The sequence below is a fragment of the Felis catus genome, chromosome B1 (assembly GCF_018350175.1).
Source record: "Felis catus isolate Fca126 chromosome B1, F.catus_Fca126_mat1.0, whole genome shotgun sequence".
Taxonomy (NCBI): Eukaryota; Metazoa; Chordata; class Mammalia; order Carnivora; family Felidae; genus Felis; species Felis catus.
Window position 1 is genome coordinate 16,593 of NC_058371.1, and position 21,073 is coordinate 37,665.

At 42.9% G+C, this 21,073-nt stretch overlaps 1 long non-coding RNA gene across 2 annotated transcripts; it reads left to right on the plus strand.

Moving 5' to 3' along the window:
• The first annotated feature begins 10,100 nt into the window (after window positions 1-10,100).
• LOC123385193 lies at window positions 10,101-18,731 on the plus strand. 2 transcript variants are annotated; one of them, XR_006597386.1, is made up of 6 exons: window positions 10,101-10,120; window positions 14,156-14,260; window positions 15,978-16,078; window positions 16,305-17,101; window positions 17,229-17,323; window positions 18,459-18,731. It is a non-coding gene; the product is annotated as an uncharacterized LOC123385193 (long non-coding RNA). The 2 variants fall into 2 exon arrangements; XR_006597385.1 differs by having other exon boundaries at window positions 16,305-17,323.
• The last annotated feature ends 2,342 nt before the right edge of the window (window positions 18,732-21,073 follow it).

The window sequence follows — 21,073 nt, forward strand, 5'->3', positions numbered from 1 at the left end:
TTCTCTGAAGATGCTCACTGTGCCTGAAGCCACTCCCTGTTCCTGAAGGCACGCCCTGTGCGTGAAAAAGCTCCAGGTGCCTGTAGGTAAAACCACTGCCTGAAAGCAAGCCCCTTGACTGAAGCAGCGCCCTACGCATAAAGCCGCGCCCTGTGCCTGAAGGCACACCCTGTGACTGAAGGCATGTTCCATGTCTGAAGGCGCTCCCCTTGAATGAAGGACACAAGCACTCCCTGAAGGCGCACACCATGCCTGACTGCGCACCCCTTGCCTGAGGGAGACCCGTGCCTGATGGCGCGCCTAGTGCCTGGAGAGCACAGAGGCTCCCCGTGCCTGAAGTATCACCCTGTGCATGAAGCCGCTCACTGTACCTGAAGGTGCTCTCAGTGCCTGAAGACAAGCCCCATGGTTGAAGGTGTGCCCCTGCCTGAAAACGCTCCATGTGCCTGAAGCCGCTCCCTGTTGCTGAAGCCATGCCTCTTGCCTGAAACAGCTCCAGGTGCCTGTACTCAAGCCCCTTGCCTGAAGGCAAAACCCACACCTGAAGGTAAGCCCCCTGCCTGAAGCCTTGCTCCATGCAAGAAGCCCCGCCCAGTGCCTGAAGGCACACCCCTTGCCTGAAGGCAAGCCCTATGCCTGAAGGCTTGCCCCATGCCTGAATTCTCACCCTGTGCCTGAAGGCTAGCCCTGTGCCTGAAGGGCACAGGCATGCCCAGTGCCTGAGGGCATGCCCAGTGACTGAAGTCAGTCACCCCCAATGACTGAGGTCATGCCCAGTGAATGAAGTCACTCCCAAAGTCACTCCCAGTGACTGAAGTCAAAGTCACTCCCAGTGAAGGAAGTTACTCCCAAAGTCACTCCCAATGAGGGAAGCCTCTCCCGTGGTCACTCCCCATGATGGAAGTCACTCCTGATATCACTCCCAGTGACTGAAGTCACTGGCAAAGTCACTCCCAGTGAAGGAATTCCCTCTGGAAGTCACTCCCAGTGAGGAAAGTCACTCCAGAAGTCACTCCCAGGGACTGAAGTCAAAGTCACACTCAGTGTCTGCAGTTACTCCTAGTGACTGCAGTCCTCACTCCCAGTGACTGAAGTCTTCACTGCCAGTGCCTGAAGTAGGCACTCCCAGTGCCTGAAGGAACTGCATGGAAAGGACAGAGAGAGAGGGAGACACAAAATTCCAAGCAGCGTCCAGGCTCTGTGGTCTCAGCACAGAAACTCCCGGGGAAGGTCAGAGAGAGAGGGAGATACAGAATCGCAAGCAGCCTCTCCTGGCTCTGTGGTGGGATCACAGAGCCTCCTGGCTCTGTGCTGCGAGCACAGAACCTCCAGTGCTCTGCCCCTGGCTTCATCTTGTCCTCAGCACAGTTCTGGACACAGACATGGACACTCCCATTTTACTGAAGGAAACCAGCCCAGGCTCACACAGCTGGTAAGCAGCACACTGGATCTCAAACTCTAGGCTCCTGGCTCTGCTGTCAGGGGCAATGAGAGGCTCTCCAGATAGGAGGCTGATATTGGCTTTGGGGACACTTAAATGAATGATCTCACTTGCTCAAGGCTTCCAAAACTCTGTTCACTGCGTCTACTTTCCCTCATCTCTGCTCCAGTTATAATCAGGGTGACACCGGCCACCTTCTTGGAATTCCCTGGGGCCCCTTATAATCAGGGCCTCTCTCCCATTCACTTTTGGGCCAGTCAGTCTCCACCCCCTCTGGAGCTGACCTCTCCATGTATAACCAGGAAAGCCCAACACTGGGGTTCTTTAGGCAAGCAGCAGGATCTTAACGGAATGTAACTATTAGTTTTTCATTCTTGTTTTGTTTTGGGCTTGGTTTTCGTTGTTTTGTATGGTTTCTTTATACTTAGGTTGGAGACCTTGCTTTGCTCTTTTAGCAGTGCCAAAGTGGTTCGTGTTACAACTAATTTACCGAAAAATAAAAGTGAAGGGATTTAGAACAATGATTTTCAGATGGGTAATCATTGAGTTGATCATGTAGAGAAACTAGGAAGCTCAGCTCAGAACAGAGCCCAGGAGAGATGAATACAGTAGGTTTGTCTAGTCCCCAGGGTCCCTGGACCCTGCCCACCTGCTTGGCCCTCCCCACCCAGCACACCTGGTGCTGCCAACAATCGGTGTTGTTGCGGGTCCCCCAGGAGAGATGCGGATGAACTATTTCTCTTAAAATTCTGTCATTCCTGGAGTTCGCAGGAGATCCCTATTGAGTCAGCTGGATTTCTTCTCTTATGACCGCCCCCCTCCCCGTAAGTTCATAATGTACAGCCCATGCCAATAGGTAGGACGGTCCCACAGATAAATAACAGATCTACCACTGTGGTGTTAAAATGTCTAGGTCAGTTAGAGATGATTTGGGGATCAGACAATATTCTCCCACCAATATTCCAGGATATTGCAGGCCAGGAGACATTTTGGATTACAATTTTATCATGCTTCTATCATTCAGGTCAAATATAGGTCTGTTTCTTTGGGATTTCTTGACTCATATTCTACTTCTAGAGGAATTTCTCAATTTCTAAACATATGGGAATTTCTAGTTACCTCTTTATTAGCGATTTCTAGCACATTCTAATACCAAACCATGCCTTGTGTGATTTTATTCCTCTCAAAAAATTTCATTCCTTTGAAATTTCCCTTATGGCCGTAATAAGTAGGGTGAATATTTGTAACTGTATCCTCTGTGCCTAAAGTGAATGTGTCCTCTGCAGTGTTATGTCCATGTGGACACATATATGGATATAGCTGTGGGATTCAGATGGTTTTCTATCAAGATCTCTGTCTTATGGATGTTCTATCTGCTTTGACTTACTGAGAGAGTGTTAAACCTTCCTGTCTGTTTGCGTATTTGATTGTTCTTGCAGTTCTGTTCTTCGGTTGTTCAGCAATTGCCCAAGGGAGATGGGAGTTCAGATAGGAAGGAGAGAGCACTCAGAAGAGGTGACAGGGAGCTGGGTTAGCAGGGCCCAGAAACCAGAAGGTCAGCCAAGTTTCCAGAGAGAAACGGTCGTTGGGATGGCACGTGGTGCTGCACCAGGTGGGAAGCGGCTTTTTAAAAATGAGGTCACATGGGCTGTCTATATTGCTCTACCAGGTTTGTCCAGAGAGAGTATAAAGGTTCCGGGTTGCTATGGCAACACCCAGACAGGCGAGGGCTTGGAAGAACAAGGATCTTCCACTGCTCTACCTGCTTTTGAGAGTCCACTTCACCTGCTGTTTGTGTCCTGCTCACCTAGTGATTTACTGACCTGCTAACCTACTAACCTGTTTGAACCCTCCTCCCTCCCCTCTTGTACTTGATCTGATCCTGGTACTGTCTCTGACCCCCTTCTTCTCCTGACACTCCCCTTCCCTAACCCCACCCTGTTTTTACACTCCTCCCACAACCTCAATTACCACCCTCCCCTGTGTCCCACCCCTCCCCACTCCTCCCTTTCCCACCTACACCCCATCCCCCATGTCCACCTCCTTCCTGGAACCCTAGAGTCCCCTTAAAGGACAGGGACAGGAAGGGACAGAGGCTGTGTTTCTAGCTGCTTGTACTTGGGTGTCCCGGTTCCCGAAACACAAATGTGAGTAAACATGGGACATCGGTGGATTCTTCCTTCCAATTGGGTTCTTTCACACTGGTTAAACAACAGCTTTTCTATGGGGCTTTTGATGGGAACTTCAGAAGAACTTCATTTCTTCCTGAAGACTGAGGACCACAGGGCAGGCTTCTCCACAAGCCTGAAGTCATTGTGGCCACAGCTGTCCACATCAAATTCTGGGTCCTGTCTGTGCTGCTTGGTCCAAAAAGAGCGGTGTGGACAGGATGTAAACCTGAATATAGTAGGTCTATAGTGTCAAGAAGGAAGGATTCGTGAAGATACTAAAAGCTATTGAGCTGATTGACTAAAATAGGTGTTTCTATGATGTGTGAATTATTTCACTAAAGTTGTTTTTAAAAATGTCACACACTCTTATTTAATAGGAACTATGGGTATGAGACTGGCTCCTGGAAGCCCTGTTAAGATCCTGCTTCAAGCTTTGTAATCTTAGGGTCCATCTTATATGTAGTTCATTTTCGTATCAGCACAGTGTTCATATTTGTGATGTTTGGTAGGCCTGGGAACAGTGATAACTGGATTGGTGTTAGTACTAGAGTGTTAAAAAGTGTAATGACTTTGGACTCTGTATGTCCTGGTTTGATGACTTTTAACAACTTCTGAGGCATCCCTTTGCCTCTGGTCTTGGAAGCTTCCTCCAGGGACTCTGTGTCCAACTGTGTCATTGGAAACCTCATAAGCCCAGCAGAAACTAAGTGACTGCATCTTCCTTGCACATTTACGATAGGAAAATCATTAGGAGCAACATGATCAGGAAGTGAATAAATTGTTGTCCTTTTTTTTAAAATTTTTTAACTTTTTTTTTTTTTGAGACAGAGACAGAGCATGAATGGGGGAGGGTCAGAGAGAGAGGGAGACACAGAATCTGAAATAGGCTCCAGGCTCTGAGCTGTCAGCACAGAGCCTGACGCGGGGCTTGAACTCACAGACTGCAAGATCATGACGTGAGCCAAAGTCGGACGCTTAACCAACTGAGCCACCCAGGCAGCCCTGTTGTCCTTTCTTTAGCTAAGTATGTGCAGAGTGTTGATTTATTCAAAACAAGAAGGGTTTTGAATATCCTTGGGATTGTCCAAATAAAACGAAATACCAGGTTCCCAGTGTGACTAATCAAAACTCATACCCCTAGGAGAGTGAGAGTGGCAGACAGACAGGGAACACCATAGAGATAAGTAGATTTCTTTAGATTGGAATGTACCAGATCTTTAGAGAGGGACTTGAAAAGTCCCAGTAGTCAGGAATAACCCTAGCACTGAGGCAGAATCATTCCACATGAATGCCTCCAATCTAAATAGAATCAATTCTCTTTCTTTTGAGACTGCGAAGGAGGAAAATTCTTGATCGTCTTTATAGAATTTCCCCCCTTTACCTGCCTCTCACGGATAGGTTCAACTCTCTCTCCTTACCTCATCTCTGCATTCTTCCACCAACTAACTTGTCTTGCATTTCCCACCTCCACCTACTCATGGCCACTGACTGTGAGAACCTAGTGTTGTTGGCCCCAATGGATCTAATCTAGTTCAGCGTCAACTCCTGATATCAGTAGGCAGACAGCTGCCAGATGCACCAAGAGTGCCCACAGCTGAAGATGTTTTACCGTCGTGACAAGATGGCCTGTGTCTTTGGTGCATTTGCGCCCCATGACCAATCATTGTGCTGACAGCTACTGCTTTCTTTCAGACAGTGGCTAGACAAAGATAGTGTATATTTCCCACCATTACACATTTTTGTGACCTCATCTGTGAGAGCTGAAGATGAAAATGTTACAGATTTCAGAGGCTACTTTCTAGACATGTTCATTTGCACAAAATTAAGCTTGCTATGTGAATTAGTGTGAATTGCATTGTGAGTGTTTTGTTCCTAAAGTGCTTCTAAGTCCAGTTTTTGTAGAATTATATGTGTTCTGTTGTTTTGGTGACCATATCCCAGAATTTTGTATTCTTTCTTTATTTTTCATTTTAAATTTTTTTAATGTTTATTTATTTTTGAGAGAAAGAGACAGAATGTGAGCAGGGGAGGGACAGAGAGAGAAGGAGACACAGAATGTGAAGCAGGCTCCAGGCTGTGAGCTGTCAACACAATGCCTGATGTGGTGCTCAAACTCATGGACTGCGAGATCATGACCTGAGCCAAAGTCAGTTGCTGAACCAACTGAGCCACCCAGGCACCCCTGTGTTCTTTTAGAGATCAATTTTCAGAGTTGCTATTGATTGATTTTGGCACAATGCCATGAAATAGAAACATGAATTCCTTTCACTGGCTATTTGGAGATGTGTGTTCAGGAAACTTAAAATCCCACAGATATTATCAAACTATACAACCTGATTATGCAAATCTTTTTGTACCTCAGAAATCTGACATTTTGAGCTGTGATTCAGAATCAAAGTGAACAGTGAAAGAAAACATCAAAAAAGTGAATGCTAATGTGTAATTCCTCTTCTTGGAAAATAATCGCATATTAGTATAATAGCAGTTGCCCATCTCTCTCAGATATATCTGTATCTGTAAACATCTTTCTGTAGAACAATCTCACTTGTATCTCTAGTACATCTTGTGTTTTTACTTTCTTCCATTCTTCCATGAATTTGGGGCATAGTTTGGAGATATTCCAAAGGATTTTATCCAGGTTCTTCATGAATCTACAATAGAAGTCATTGACTTCTTATCTACTCTAAATTTGCATTTTCTTAATTATTCTGTTTTACATTGGCTTACAAATTCTTACTATTAAAACACAGTTGCAATATGTTTGTCAGCAAAATAAAACTTCTCAGAGTTGCCTATTATATTTTTCCTACAGCTTCAGTGTCATATACTTTGTATAGAATAACAATACCTTTTTAAAGAATACAATTCATTGGTATTTGACAAATGGTAAGCAGCAATGAAACCATGACCACAGTAAGAGAGCACAGTCGTCGCCCCCATAAGTTTGTTCCTGCTCCTTTGTAAGCTATCTGTCCTCTCGCTCTTCCATGAGGAGACATTTGAGAGGAGTGCTTATTAAACTCCTGGAGGCTGGTAGAGGGTTTATAAGGATGATTATTTATGACATATATTGTAAACGTCTTTAAGATTCCTCATCATCTCCAATATTATTTCAGCCTGTCAATATTTTGCCTGACCATTTCCCTTTTGGCTGTGATGTGTTTGAAATTCACTGGAAACATAGCATTATTCCTGCCTCCATGGGAACTAATGCTTGTCTAATTTTCCTCTGGTGAACTGGTTTTGCTGTGTGTATACCAAAGTACCTTATAGATGAACTTGTAATCATAAGTAAGCAGAAAATTTTATAATAGCTTGACCTTTTATATGCACTCAATATTACAAATTTCCCTCTAATACATTCAATTTTCATTATCATTTAGATTAAATATGCTAAAATTTCTGCAGAAATGTCTTCTTTGACCTCTATGGATTTTTTTAAATTCAACTATAATTAACATACAGTGCAATATCAGTTTCAGGTGTTCCATATGATTCAGTGATTTTATGCATTTCTCATGCTCATCACAAGTGTACTCTTGATCTACTTCACCTATTTCTGCCATTCCCCCCCCCCAACTCCCATCGAGTCGATGTCTTTTTGAGAAAGTTATTGTTTAATTTCATTTTTTTTGTCATTTTCCAACTAAAAAATTTTTGTTCTTGATGTCTAGTTTGAGTGATTTGTGTTCTGAGAACATACTTCCTATGATTTGATTTACTTTGTTCAGATCTCTCTATAATGTCTCAAGTACCTGCTCTAATTTTATAATGCCTTCAGGGAATTACTCTCGTCAAGGAAGCACTTTTTGCACTTTCTGGAAACGTTTGTTTTCATTTCTGTTGTTGCTCGTGTGTTTTCTCTAGCCATTTCCCCCTTCCTTTCTGATTTGAAAACCTTTATGGTTGGTGATGGGGGAAAAATCATAGGACCCGATTTGACAGAATTGTTTGTCAGTTCAGAAAATAGCCAACTGCAGCAGACATTTCTCCAGTGTTTCTGGTGAGTCAGAGGCATCTTTTAGTCCAAAGATTTTACCTTTACTTTTGTTTTGTCTGAATCTCTGAGATATTTGTGGTTCTGGAGTTTATTATGGTTATTGGACTTGACAAAAAAGAATTGGAAGTAAATGCGGCATTGGTTATTAAATTAAAATAAGTCTGCCATTTCCATTATTGAAAATTAGTAGTTTGGTATTTGTTTCATAGAATGGAAACAGAGCTTTTGGTCAAAAATAAGATATCTACCTTAATTCTCTTCCATAGAAATGGTTGTTGAAATATCAGCAAGTAGAAAGGAAATTCTTTCTATAGGTTATGCTACTTCTAAAGTTTTAGTATGCTAGGCCACAGGTACACTATTCTAGAGTGTTTCCTGAGGCAGAGGAAATAAAAACAAAATTAAACTATTGGGGCTACATCAAAATAAATCGCTCCTGCTCAGAGACAGAAACAATCAACAAAACTGAAAGGCAACCCACTAAATGTGAGATGATATTTACAAATGACATAGGTGATAAAGGGTTAGTACTCAAAATATACGAATAAATTATACAACTCAACATCCAGAAAGCAAATACTACAATTTACAAATGGACCAAATACACAAACAGATATTTCCATGAAGAAGACATTCAGAAGGTCAACAAACACATGAAAACATGCTCAACATCATTCATGCTCAGGGAAATCCAGGTCAAAACCACCACGTGATATCACCTTACACCTGTCAGAATGGCTAAAATGAATAAGACAAGAAAAAAACTAGTGTTGGCGAGGACGTGGAGAAAAAGGAACACTCATGCACTTCTGCTGGGAATGCAAATTGCTGTTGCCCTTTTGGAAAACAGTATGGACTTTCCTCAGATAACTGACTATAGAACTAATTTGTGAGGCAGTAATTGCACTACTGGGTATTTACCCAAAGAATACAAAAGAAAAAAAAAACTACTTCTAAAGGATGTAAGTACCCCCTGTGTGGGATAACCTTAGGAATCCCCTGGGCTTACACCAATGGGTTCACAAGGCACAAAGAAATACATAGTCAAGATAATACTCACAACCGAGTTTGGGTAAACCAGATTGGCACACCAAGAATGGGGAGGGGTGCAAAGACACTCTGAGAATAGGGAGGAACAAAGGTGCTGGGAATATGGAGGCACAAAAGTCCCCAAAGTAGGGAGGGGGTGCTGAGCCCCCAAAATATATATAGAGAGGCAAAGGACTGAAATAGAAATGACAGAAAGATGGCCAATACACAGAAATAACAAGATTAGATATTCAGGGTGAAAGACCCCAAATTTAGTACCATAGCAGAAAGGTGCTTTCATAGGAGAATAGGGCCAGGATGGGTACATTGGTGAATTGGACTTTGGACCACTGCGATGCAGGCAAAGCAGCCCAGAGTGGAGATGGCTAACAAAAGAAAAGGTGGCTTATTAATCCTGAGGTTATTCTCCCTATCTGTCTCATCCCCTAGGCTGGCAAAGATAAATAGGCACAGCACCTCCTGTCTGCTGTTAACAACCATCTACCCATCTGTCCGAAGCCTGGATTTTGTTTTATGTTGACCCAAACCCCAAATACTGTATATCTTCAAAATCCCCTTTTTCCCTTCACATCCACAAGTTAATGGTCCTAGTTTCTTTGTCTCTTTGTACACACCCATCACGTTTGCAAGCCTTCTGATCTGAATAAATATGGGGCAAGGACCCTTATTCAGGGTTCTTGTCCTTTTCCTGGACATTAGCCATCTCTAGTTTGAATCCTGGATCTGCTCTTTTGCTGGCCAAAATTGAACTTTAGACTTAGAGTCTATGACACACCCCTATGTTTACTGCAGCGTTATTTACAATAGCCAAATTGTGGAAGCAGCCCAAGTGTCCATCCATAGATAAGTGGATGAAGAAGAGGTGATATATACATTAACACACACACACACACACACACACACACACACACACACACTCGAACATTACTCAGCAAAAAAAGGAATGAAATCTTGCCATGTGCAACAACACAGATTGATAGAGAGGATATAATGCTAAGGAAAGACAAATACCATATGATTTCACTCATATGTGGAATCTAAGAAACAGAACAAATGAGCAAAGGGGGGGGAGGGGGAAGAGAGAGACGAACCAAGAAACAGATTCCTAACTTTATAGAACAAAGTGATGGTTACCAAAGCGGAGGATGGTGGAGGGATGGGAAACATGGGTGATGGGGATTAAAGAGTACCCTTACCAGGATGAGACCTGAGTAATGTACAGCATTGTTGAATCCCGATATGTGCATCCAAATCAAATATAACACTGTATGTTAACTATACCAGAATTGCAATAGTTATAAAAATAATTTATTTTGCTGAACCACCCTTTATTATAATACCACATTGGATTATGATTTTGACATTGTTGTCATGAGGTATAATTTTATAAAAAATATTGTCTCTACATCAAATTTAATTTTCTTTATCCCTCTTCTAGGTAGAATCAAGTATATGAAGGTAAGATTTCAGGCTTCTATTTTTCTTGTAATCTATTGTTTTTAAATTTCTTTTTAAAAGATTCAAAAGCCTGATGCGGGGTTCGATCTCACAAACCATGAGATCATGACCTGAGCCACAATCAAGAGTTGGAAACTCAATCGACTGAGCCACCCAGGTGCCCCTTAAACTTTTTTTTTTATATACAGCTGTTCACTGTGGTTTCTAATTCAGCTAGAAGTAAAGAGATTGACTTATCTGGTCTAGTTAGTCCCTTAACTCTTTACAGTGACTTTTCCTTGTTTGCATCCTATGTGATAACACAGATTGAGTTGCCGGCAACTGAGATAGGTGACCAAGTAGAGGAAAAAATCAGACAATTAGAGAGAAGTGGATGAATTTAACACTGGGTCAGAAATGTTTAAGAATCCAGTGGCAGGAGTATTTTGGCATGACCTGCCTACTGGGGGAAATGTACAGATTGAGGTACTGAGCCTGTCAAGAATTTCAAGGCTTACATAAGAGGTCAGATATTGCCAGGCCATGTGTGTGTCACTAGAGAGGTTTAAACATGTGTTATTAATCCTGGGTGGAGAGACCCTCTAATGTCAGTGGAGAGTGAGTGGAAGTGAACAAGATGCAAAATGGGGCTAATGGATTGTGTATGGGCTCCAGGGACTGGGCTGATCAAGTGACCCGGCATATAGTAGGTCCTCAAATGCTGGTGTTGCTATGGGGAATACAGCACTGCTGGTATAGAGAAGGGTGACCTCAGGGCAGCAGAGCTCTCACATTGTACAAATAGAAGGTAAGCTTGCAGCTTGGGACCGAACAATAGAATTCAATGCCTGTCAGAAGATTCTGGAGTACTGGGCCCTGTTCTAGGTGCTTTCCATGTGCTATCCACGTGTAAGGTGAGTGTTTCCTGCATGCATGGTGTTTACCAATAATGCAGGTGGTAAGGTTTGCATCTTGGGCTTTCACCATCTTGTGATTTGGGGACATTAGGAGTTATCCAGGGTTCTAGCTACTAAGTAGTAAAGCTGAGATTTTTACCCAAGTGTGTTTGATTCCAAGCCCATATGCACCTGAGCATCCCACCCTGGGTGCCATGGACGGGACCATGTGGAATAGCAGAAAGACATTGGAGGCCTCTAGTGCCAAAATAGTGACATTTAGAATAATTTCTCTCTCAGTATTTGTTTAAATGTTTATTTACTTATTTTGAAAAAGAGAGTGTGTGCACGAGTGGTGGAGGGGCAGAGAGAGAAGGAGAGATAGAGAATCGCAAGCAGCCTCTATGCTTTCAGTATAGAGCCTCACATGGGCTCAATCTCACTGACTGTGAGATCATGACCTGGGCCAAAATCAACTGATCACACGCCCAGAAGCCCGAGGTTCTTGTTATAGATAGAGTTAGAGTTAGAGTTAGAGTTAGAGTTAGAGTTAGAGTTAGAGTTAGAGTTAGAGTTAGAGTTAGAGTTAGAGTTAGAGTTAATTTATTTATGTATCCATTTATTTAAAAGATTTATTTATTTATGAGAGGGAGTGAGGGTGCAAGTGAGGAGGGCGCAGTGGGAGAGTAGGACAGAAGATCTGAAGCAGGTTATGTGTTGATAGCAGTGACCCTGATATGGGCTGAAACTGGTGAATGGTAAGATTATGACCATACTGAAGTTGGATCTCAACTGACTGAGCCACCCAGGAGTCCCTTTCTTTATTTTTAAAGTGTGAGTGAAAGTGGGGGGAAACCTGGATGAAATTAGGTAGGTTATTTTTTCTGTTTGACGTTTGTTTTAAAGTAATTACACTGATCTGTTTATTTGATCATGAAATACAGAATATAAGTATGTAGGATACTTGATTTTCTCCATTTCTCCTCCAGTGAAGTCAGGGAAATTTGAACTGTTCATATATCCCAAGAATAATCTTGCTTAATGATGGCATATTAGGGGACACCTGTGTGGCTCAGTTGGTTGTGTATCTGGCTTTTGATTTTGGCTCAGGAAATGATCACAGGGTCATGGGATCGAGCCCTGATTTGGACTCCCGCTGAGTCTGGAATATGCTTAAGATTATTTCTCTCTCCCTACGCTTCACCCACTCCTGTGTTCTCTCTCTCTCTCTCTCTGAAAGAAAAAGAAACAGGAGAGAGAGAGAAACAGAGAGAGAGAGAGAGAGAGAGAGAGAGAGAGAGAGAGAGAGAGAGAGAGAAGAGAAAGGAGAGAAAGAGAGAAAGAAAAATAAAATGCCAGTAACTAAAACTTACTTTCTTCAGGGACCATAGAAATGCCAAAATGTTACATGTGACCAAAGTGCCAGACACAATGGGTAATTTGATTTTACTGATTTTGGTAATAATCTTAAGAAATTGCTTTATTAATCTTTTTGGTTAATTTAGATCAAATTTCTGAGAAGATTAAGTACTACATGAAGGAAAATTCAAAACGCTCAGAAAAAAATATCCATTTGTGAACAGCAGGTATAATCATTCCCCCCATTTTTTTTCATTTTCATGATTTCATCTAGAAATGCATTCACTTATGGTTCACTGATTTTGCCATCTCCTCTTTTATCCGGATGTCCCATTTCATCCCATTCTCTACCAGGCTAAATTCAAAGCAATCATCAAATATGTAAAATACCACATCCTTTATTTCTGTAGTGACTTACCTACAAGAGATAGGTTTTCACGTCAGTGTAATTAATGTTTTTGAATTCTGAATCCTTTATTACATATTTGTGTAGATCAGTGGAGCAAAGAAATGTGCCCAAGAAACCTTGTGGCAAAATAATCTTCCCTCTTATGAAGCACATAGATGTAAGACAAAAATCCCTTCTTTGTCCTGGGGTGCCTGGGTGGCTCAGTTGGTTAAACATCCAACTCTTGCTTTCAGCTCTGGTCATGATCTCATGGTTCATGAGTTTGAGCCCTGCATCAGGCTCCATGCTGATGGTGGGGAGCCTGCTTGGGATACTCTCCCTCTGTCTCTGTCTGCCCTTCCCCGGCTCGCTTGCTCTGTCTCTCGCAAAAACTAAATTTTAAAAAGTATTAAAATCCCTTCTTTGTCCTTTAAAAATGGAAGTAAAAGTAAGGAGTAAGTATTCCTGATGACTATGTGTTTTGTTGAAGAACAACCATGAGACACTTGAGTACACTAATGAATTTTTTAGGACATCGCTCCAAGTGCACACGCTTCGTTGCAGTCTGAGAGAAATCAGAATGTCAAGAATCGGGGCTTCCTGAGTTACCATAATTTGATGTTTGAGCCCTTTTGGTCATTGGGTGAATTGAACCCCTCAACCTTCCATGCTGTTAACTTCTGTTTCAAGCAGGAACACCACAGTACCTCTTTTAGGTAGGAGTGAGGCAGAATTTGTTTTCATAACCCTGGCTTAAGTTTTATATCATTCAGTGGTGTCAGGTGAGAGCACTAGAGGTTTCTCACCATGTTGAACAGTTGTGTTCCTCTTTATTCAGAGAATTTTGAAAGTGAATCTGGTGACAATATTTCTTTTCCATAAAGAAAAGTCATTCATTGGAGCTGTTTGTCTTGAAAGATTTTACACTTTCCTAGCTTTTTCATTGTCATCCAGTCACAGTTCCATTGTCTCAAAACCAAGACAGTTGCTCTGAAACATTTACCCCTTCCACCATTCTCCTTAGCCTTCATTTCTTTATGTGTCTGGCTTTTCCCTTTGTCCCAAACTGGATTTTTAATGATACAGAGACTGACTGCGGGGTATGTTCTATTGACAATGCTTCTTCGTGACACATTGTCCAGTGTATGTTTGGAAAGCCTCGTACACGTTCTGTTTCTATCTTCTTGCAAATCAGGGAAAGGTAAAATCTACAAAGAACTTGAAAGGTGCTAATTTAGTAAACACTTCAGAAGTTTCAGACGTAAATTCCCTCTATTACCTGCAGGATTTCCATTGAACACTTTAGCTTTGAAGAAAAACACATCTTCATGTCTTAGAATATTCAATTTATATGTTATCTACTGAGTGATCTTCTTCTTGGGAAGAAATCACTAGATTGAATATTTTGCTCAGGTTCACCTCTCCCTTAATGAAGTTGATACCAACGGAGTGAAATCAAAGTCCGAAAAACAGCCTCTGCAGAAAGAAAATGCTCAGCTTAAGATCCAAAAGAATCAGGTAACATAATTTACTATCAAGTGTTATATAAATCAGAGAACTGAACATCATTACTTTCTTTTTAAGTTTCTCTTCTTTAACTGTGGTAAAATACATGCATTAGAAAGATTCCCATCATAAAATTTTAGTATTTGTAAGTATATTCACTATACTGTACGTTCTTCTATAGTCATTCCACCTTTCTCAAATCTGTCTTAAAGTCAGGAGATACTACTGCACGCATCAAGGATTTGATGCAGGGAGACTTGATGTCTAATAATGTAACCTGAAATAGGTGTTGCTTTGGAGGGGAGCAAACTGCACTTGGTAGAATGAGTTTGCTCTGGGAAGGTAAAAAGTGGCTTCCTGTCTTAGTAATCTTGTCCTTTCTCCTCTACCCCCTCATGGCCACACTCGTATAAACAGGTGTGCACACTCAAGGAAACTGTTTTATGCTTGACAGACAGCAAAAAGGAACTGGGGGCAACTGTGATGGACTTAGTAGTGTGAAAGGGGCAAAGGATGCAAAATGGGACACGCCGAAGAAGAAAGTTGACGTTTGTGATAGAATGTGTGGACAAACACAGAAGCTCACAGAAGTAAGTAAGATTTTCAGGAGTTAATTGTTACAAACACCATTGTAAGAATGATTGTGTCAGACAGTGGGGATAATTTTCTTTCGTTGAGCACATTTAACACCAACCATACTTTTACCGTAGTAATCAGTAAAGAATTGTGATCCTCCCTTCTGCCTTAATTTCTGTGATCTGCACCTTCCTTCACTTTGTGAAAACCTCAGGGTTCATTTTCATTGTCCTTTACATTTCAGCCCCATCGTAGCGACATGACTGCCATATGTGTATATATTTTTGTTTACACTCTAGACATTAGGTAGGAAATATTGGGAGGAAAATTCAGGTGTACTGTGATGGTATCTTGCTGCAGATGATATGGGAGTTATGTCTGGTAGGAGATCAGGAGTGCCAGCAATACTGAAACCTGTGAACTCAGTATTCCTTCCTTTCCCTCTTTCCCTTCCCTTCCCTTCCCTTCCCTTCCCCGCATTCCTTTTCCAGGAGACAATATTATAAAGGTGGGCAATTCACATAATTTTCTTTTCATCAGTGTATTTTACATTCTTCTCAACTGGTGTCTTTAAGGTAGGTGGCAGGAGTTCCCTCATGAACTGTAAAAATATCCAGGAGGTCATTGTACAGTGATAATGACACCATGTCCAAGAAAGATGTCTCTATGGCAGTGTCATGGCCTGAGCCTTGATTGAAAGTTCTGGGCTCTTGGGAGAAATCAGTCAAGTCAGAAACCCCTGCATCATCCTTATGTGTTTAGTTGGGATGAGTTGGCCAGGCTTAGTTTTCTACATTGAAAAGAAATACACTTTTGCTGTTCCAATAACAAAAGCCTGAGACTGGGAGGGCTCTTAGTGCATCTCAGGTGGGCTTTTTATATTTATGTGGTGTATTGATGAGTATGAATAGAGAGCTGTGAAGAGGAGCTCAGGGTTGCCAAAGACTTGCAAGCATGCTGGAATTGGCGTTTGTTTAGTCCCTTAATGGGGGGGGGGGGGGTCATTGCTTCCCGCTGGTTGAATTTGTGGATCTGTGCATTTACGGGGAAGGGGAGAGGGGACATTTGAGTCCTGCCTTCAGATTTCAGGGAGGGAATAAAGGCAGAATTTTACATGGGTTACCAGGAAATATATGTTTCTTTCCCCTCATAGGAAGCTGGGACTGAAAGAATGGGAGCAGTGGAAGGGGAGAAGCAGCTGTCAGCCACAGAGGAGAAAGTGAAATTAGCTGCAGAAGAGCTTCGGAACTACAAGTGAGTTCAGCTCCTACCAGCAGCTCACATGACGGCCACTGTATTACTTTGAAACTTTGTACAGTGTTTAGAGCCAAGTAGCACACAAATATACACAAACATTCAGGAGACATTCATTTTTATAGAGACTTCAAGAGAGATGTGACATTTTCCAGATGATAAGTTAAAACTGTTAATCTAAACAAGTTAAGTAACTAAAGATTTCCTGATCCTCGATCCTGGCCAGACTATGTGGAAATGGTTCCTGAACATGTTTCTCGAGGTCCTGGAAATGATTACACACCTCAGGAAGCAGTTTGGTCAAGGAGAAATCACATCAACAAGTATGAAGATCCCATTTTAGAGACGCACTTGTTGTAACCATGAGAAATATGATAAGGATACAAGGAAAAGAAGATTTGAACTTTACAATGAAAGATCCTCACTGCAGAATTAGAGAGCTGTCACCACAGTTAAGGAAACCGTGTCAATGTGGAGCCCCACAGGCATTAAATAATAAATCCAAGATGATGTAGCAATGGCTTTGAGCTTTCTGTACTGTCCTCCTAATGTGAAATGTGTCTTCTATGATTGGGTCGTATGTATGAGAATTCAGTTCTTGTGATGGGAACCTGGCTAATTAACATCACGCTCAACATCGTACTTCATCTGATGAAAGCCATTGCACACCCAGGAGAAGAGTAGAAGAAACACAAGAACAGCTGCAACAGTCAGAGCTCACCTTCAGACACCAGGTAGCCTGAACTCTGCCTAGTAGTTCCTAAGTGCTTCAGCACCTAACGCAGATGATCATAACGGGACACTGAATCTCTCCACATGGGTTTTATTGATGTGCTGACTGTTTCTGATTGCTCTTTGTGAGAAGGCATTTCAGGACAACTGGGTAAGAATGTTACCTCTCCTCCTCTTGTGCACACCCCGCCACAAGTAAACGTAGATGTGTTTCTCTCTCAAGTTCGGGGCTCATGATCTGGAGAAGGCAGTGGTGGAGCAGAGCAGGGAGGTCGCCTACTTGAAATGCAGGTACAGGATTTTGACATATTTCTTTTAAGGGTGCTGTGACGTTTTTAAAAAGGCTAAACCATTTGGTGTCCAATGGAGGCCTGGTTGTGGTAACTCTTAGTGAAATTGACTCATCTCGATCTTTAAGACTGGAAGTCATCCAAAGACAGAGGCTTCCAGAGGAATTCAGGAGGCACAAACCAATGGCACGAGGACCTGACAAGGAGATCCCTCCATGGAGAGGTATGGAGCACATTTTGAAATGCAGTAGCTTAACTTCCGCAGCAACATCCACACAATTGGCTTCTTGTTCCAGTGGGTGTCATTGTTGGGTCTCATGCAAACAGTCCCAGGTGGTTATAGAGGGCACAGGTTGTCTCACAGTGGTGGCAGGACACTAGTTCCCTCAGATGCCCCAGCCAGCAGGGCTCTTTGGGTCTGTCCCTGTGTATACTAAAGCTCCCACCCCTCCACTGACTGTGGGTCCCCCTGCCACCTCCCGGTTACACTTAACTGGAGAGAGGGTGCTAGAAAGATCGTGGGTCAGTGCTCCTTCCACCTTGAGACAATGTTGAAGGCTGTTTCTTTTGTTTCACATAAATAACGTGAACAACAGCATGAATTGGAGGCTGTATGTCCTGATGAGCTTTCTTGAATTGGCTTTTGGATAAATGCCCCATAGAAAATATGCTTTGTATAAAGAAAGCACACATTTCTTCCTCTATTGAGAGGTCCCTTTATTCTTTAATTTTTTTTTGTATTGTGAACTGTAGTACTCCATTAGTAAAGTAAATCCTTGTGAAATTTCACTCCTCTAAAGTTATTTTATTTTTGTAACTCTGAAACTTTGCAGCTCATTCCACATAGCATTAACCTTTCCCTTCCTTATTACTACAGTATTAGTCTCTTCAAGATCATTTATTTTCATGAATACTTACATAATCCCTTGTCAGATATATAAGGCAGATGATATATACAGTACACCATTTGAAAAATCCCACCCATGCCTTGTAGAAAAGGACAGTGTGCTGTTCATGCTGACATTTACAGACATTATCCTAACTAAGCCACTCATATTTTAATTTTTAATGTGTGATAAATTGTCATTTCCCATAATGTGTATTAGGAAACCCTTCTTTTAGTGTTGATTTCCAATGAATTCAGCCCTGACCTGTCTGCAGTTGGCTTATTAAAAATATCCAAACAAAACCTTCTGGTGTCTTCCTCAAGGCTCCCCTGAGTTCCCACGGGTCACCTTTGCCATGTGGAAAACCCTCTGTTTCTGGTAAGGGACCTGATTGTAGGAAGCAGTGAAAGATGGTGGAGGAAGGCACAGAGGTTTTGTTTTCTTTTGTTTTGTTTGTTTTTTTCCATGCAGTCTATGCAACCCGGAATAAACCTCCATCCCTTCTTTGGCCTCTATCAAATGCAGAACCTGGAGCAGCTTCGGTGAGGAACAAGAATTCAGTTCCTACTATGGACACAGAGAAGATCAACGGAAATGATGTGACAATTTTCAGTTGTAACTCTCTCTCTGGAATCTTTTGTCTCTTTATACAGCAGTCTCTCCTGGAGTTGTCTTTAGGTTATGTGTTCTGACATATATCTATGGTGTTATTTATTTTACAAAGAGTAAAACTCTTTCCCAAGAGCCTACAGGCCTCTCTGTTCTTAGCTTGTTTGTCATCTTTGGTGGTGCCTCCAGAAGCCATTACTGTTTAGAGGCTGAGGATCACAGGGCAGTAACTGTGTGTTTGTGGAAATAACATGAGGAGGATGACATCTCACTCCACACTTATGTCTCCTGGCCTGGCTTCCTTCTTCCAGACCTCCCTTCATGGGAATATTCCTGAAAACTGAAACAGTTTAATTGTTGTCATTTTACTCCTTTTCTGTACATAGTTAGTCATTAACCTGGTTAGAACTTTGGTTGTAATCCTCACTAACTGAAAACATGAAAAGTCCTACTTTCTGAGATGTGCTTATCAATTTTGAATGCTTTTAGTCAAAGGTTATTTTTTTCCAAATTTCATAATTCATCAGTTTTCCCATCTCTGGGAAATGTGCTTTTGCAGAGTCACTGCAGCTGTTCATGTAGTAAAAATATTATGAATTCTCAGGGGAGACATATTTGCAGTAGAACACTGCAATGTTTGCAGTGAGGAAACCATGCATTAATCCAGATGTTGTGGACTTTTCCCAACTACCAGCTACCTCACAGTAGCACCAATCCAGGTGGTTGCTGAGGTAGACTTATGGTAGTAGTCTTTGGGGTGAGACTTATGAGGTCTCATATTCCTCCCAGTGTTTTCTTTATTTTTTCTTTTATTTTTCTTGCAATGGTTGTTTATTTAGTGAGCAGGAGAGAAAGAGAGACAGAACACAAGCGAGAGAGGGGCAGAGAGAGAGAGAGGGAGACACAGAATCCAAAGCAGTTTCCAGGCTCTGAGCTGTCAGCCCAGAACCTGATGAGAGGCTCAAACTCATAACCCATGAGATCCCAACCTAAGCCAAAGTCAGAGACTTACCCGACTGAGCCACCCAGGTGCCCCTCCTCCCACTGTTTTCTTAGTGATGGATGGGCAAGGCAGAGGTCGAAGACATGATATCCTTTCCTCCCTCACCACCAAGGCGGGGTTTGTTGTAAGCATCGGGCTCTGTCCAGGTCTTCAAAGCCCATGCATTCTGCCCTTGAGCCCCTGATGCCTGCAGGGCCCTCCTTCCTCCCAGGTTATGGAGGCAACCAGCCCTCCAGCAACTTTGGGGTCATGGCTGGGCCATCAAGGTCTGGCTGTCCAGAGGCTTCCAGGAGTGTCTTGGAACAGCAATGTTGCAGTACAGGTCAGCATGAGCAGCTTCTGTAAACAGGATTCTCATACACTGCGATCAGGGCCTGAGCTAAATGATGTCAGGAGAGAGGAGGGCACAGGACATGTGGTGCCACGCTTCATGGACAGGGCTGCATAGAGCAGAAGGACAAGGGCCTGGGGAGAAGAAGAGAAATAGACAGGTAGGGAGAGAGACACTGAGTCAGTGATGGGGGAATTGGGCATGTCTGAAGGAGCGAGAGGAAGAAACTGAGGGAGACAGAAGTAGAGAGAAGAAGAGACAAAGAGGAGGCAAGGAGGAAAAGATGGAGCTGGTCACAGAGTGTGGAGGGGGTGATGGGCCATGCAGAAGGGGCTCTGTGATGATGCTCTTAGTGTTGGAGGCAGAAAGTGTAGGAACCCTGGGAATGACAGTTCCCTGAGTGCAAGGCTCCAACCTCACTGGGGCAACCTCTGTGCAGGCCATTGCCCTTGGGGAGATGGGTGCCCCTCATTTTGCCTGGCGTGTTGGGGCCCAGTCTCAGTATCAGTCATGGATAGAAATGGGTTGAGGAAGAGTGTGCAGCTCGTTAGCAGGTAACGTCCAGAGTGTGCCCCATGGCACACTCCAATTATAGCTGTTAACCTGGGAAATGAGGGAGAATCCCTCACATCTATTAAGCAGAGGAACAGGGAGAGAGAGTCAGTGTCCACTTTTAGTCGGGTTCTATCTCGGCTAGACCAATAAAGTCCTCTTCTGGAGGTTCCTCCTGATATCTACTGGGTTTTTGGGACTTTCCCTGGTTGGGACACTTATTCTTTCCAATGTCCTTTCCCCTTGCAGTAGGATCATTGACCCCTTGCTAAGGAGTTTCTCGGCCTCCTCCCTTGCTACTGGGAATATTTATGGCCTTATAAGCCCCCTGTTGTGATCTCCCTGAGACCCTCTTGATATCAGCAGATGTGGTCCTGTATCTGGAGAGCACCTGCGCCAGGCCGAGGGCACAATCTGGCCACAGGACCTTGGGGGGAGGGTTGTCTGGAATGGAAGGGGAGGAAAATAGACGGCTGCTGTGGCAGCGCCCTGGCTGGGGAAGCTGCAGCAGTGGCAGCAGTGGCAGCAGCCAGCCCACCAGAGGAGAAGTTTCAAGCTCAGGGGAGTGGGGGGCCTAAAGTGTCATGAAGA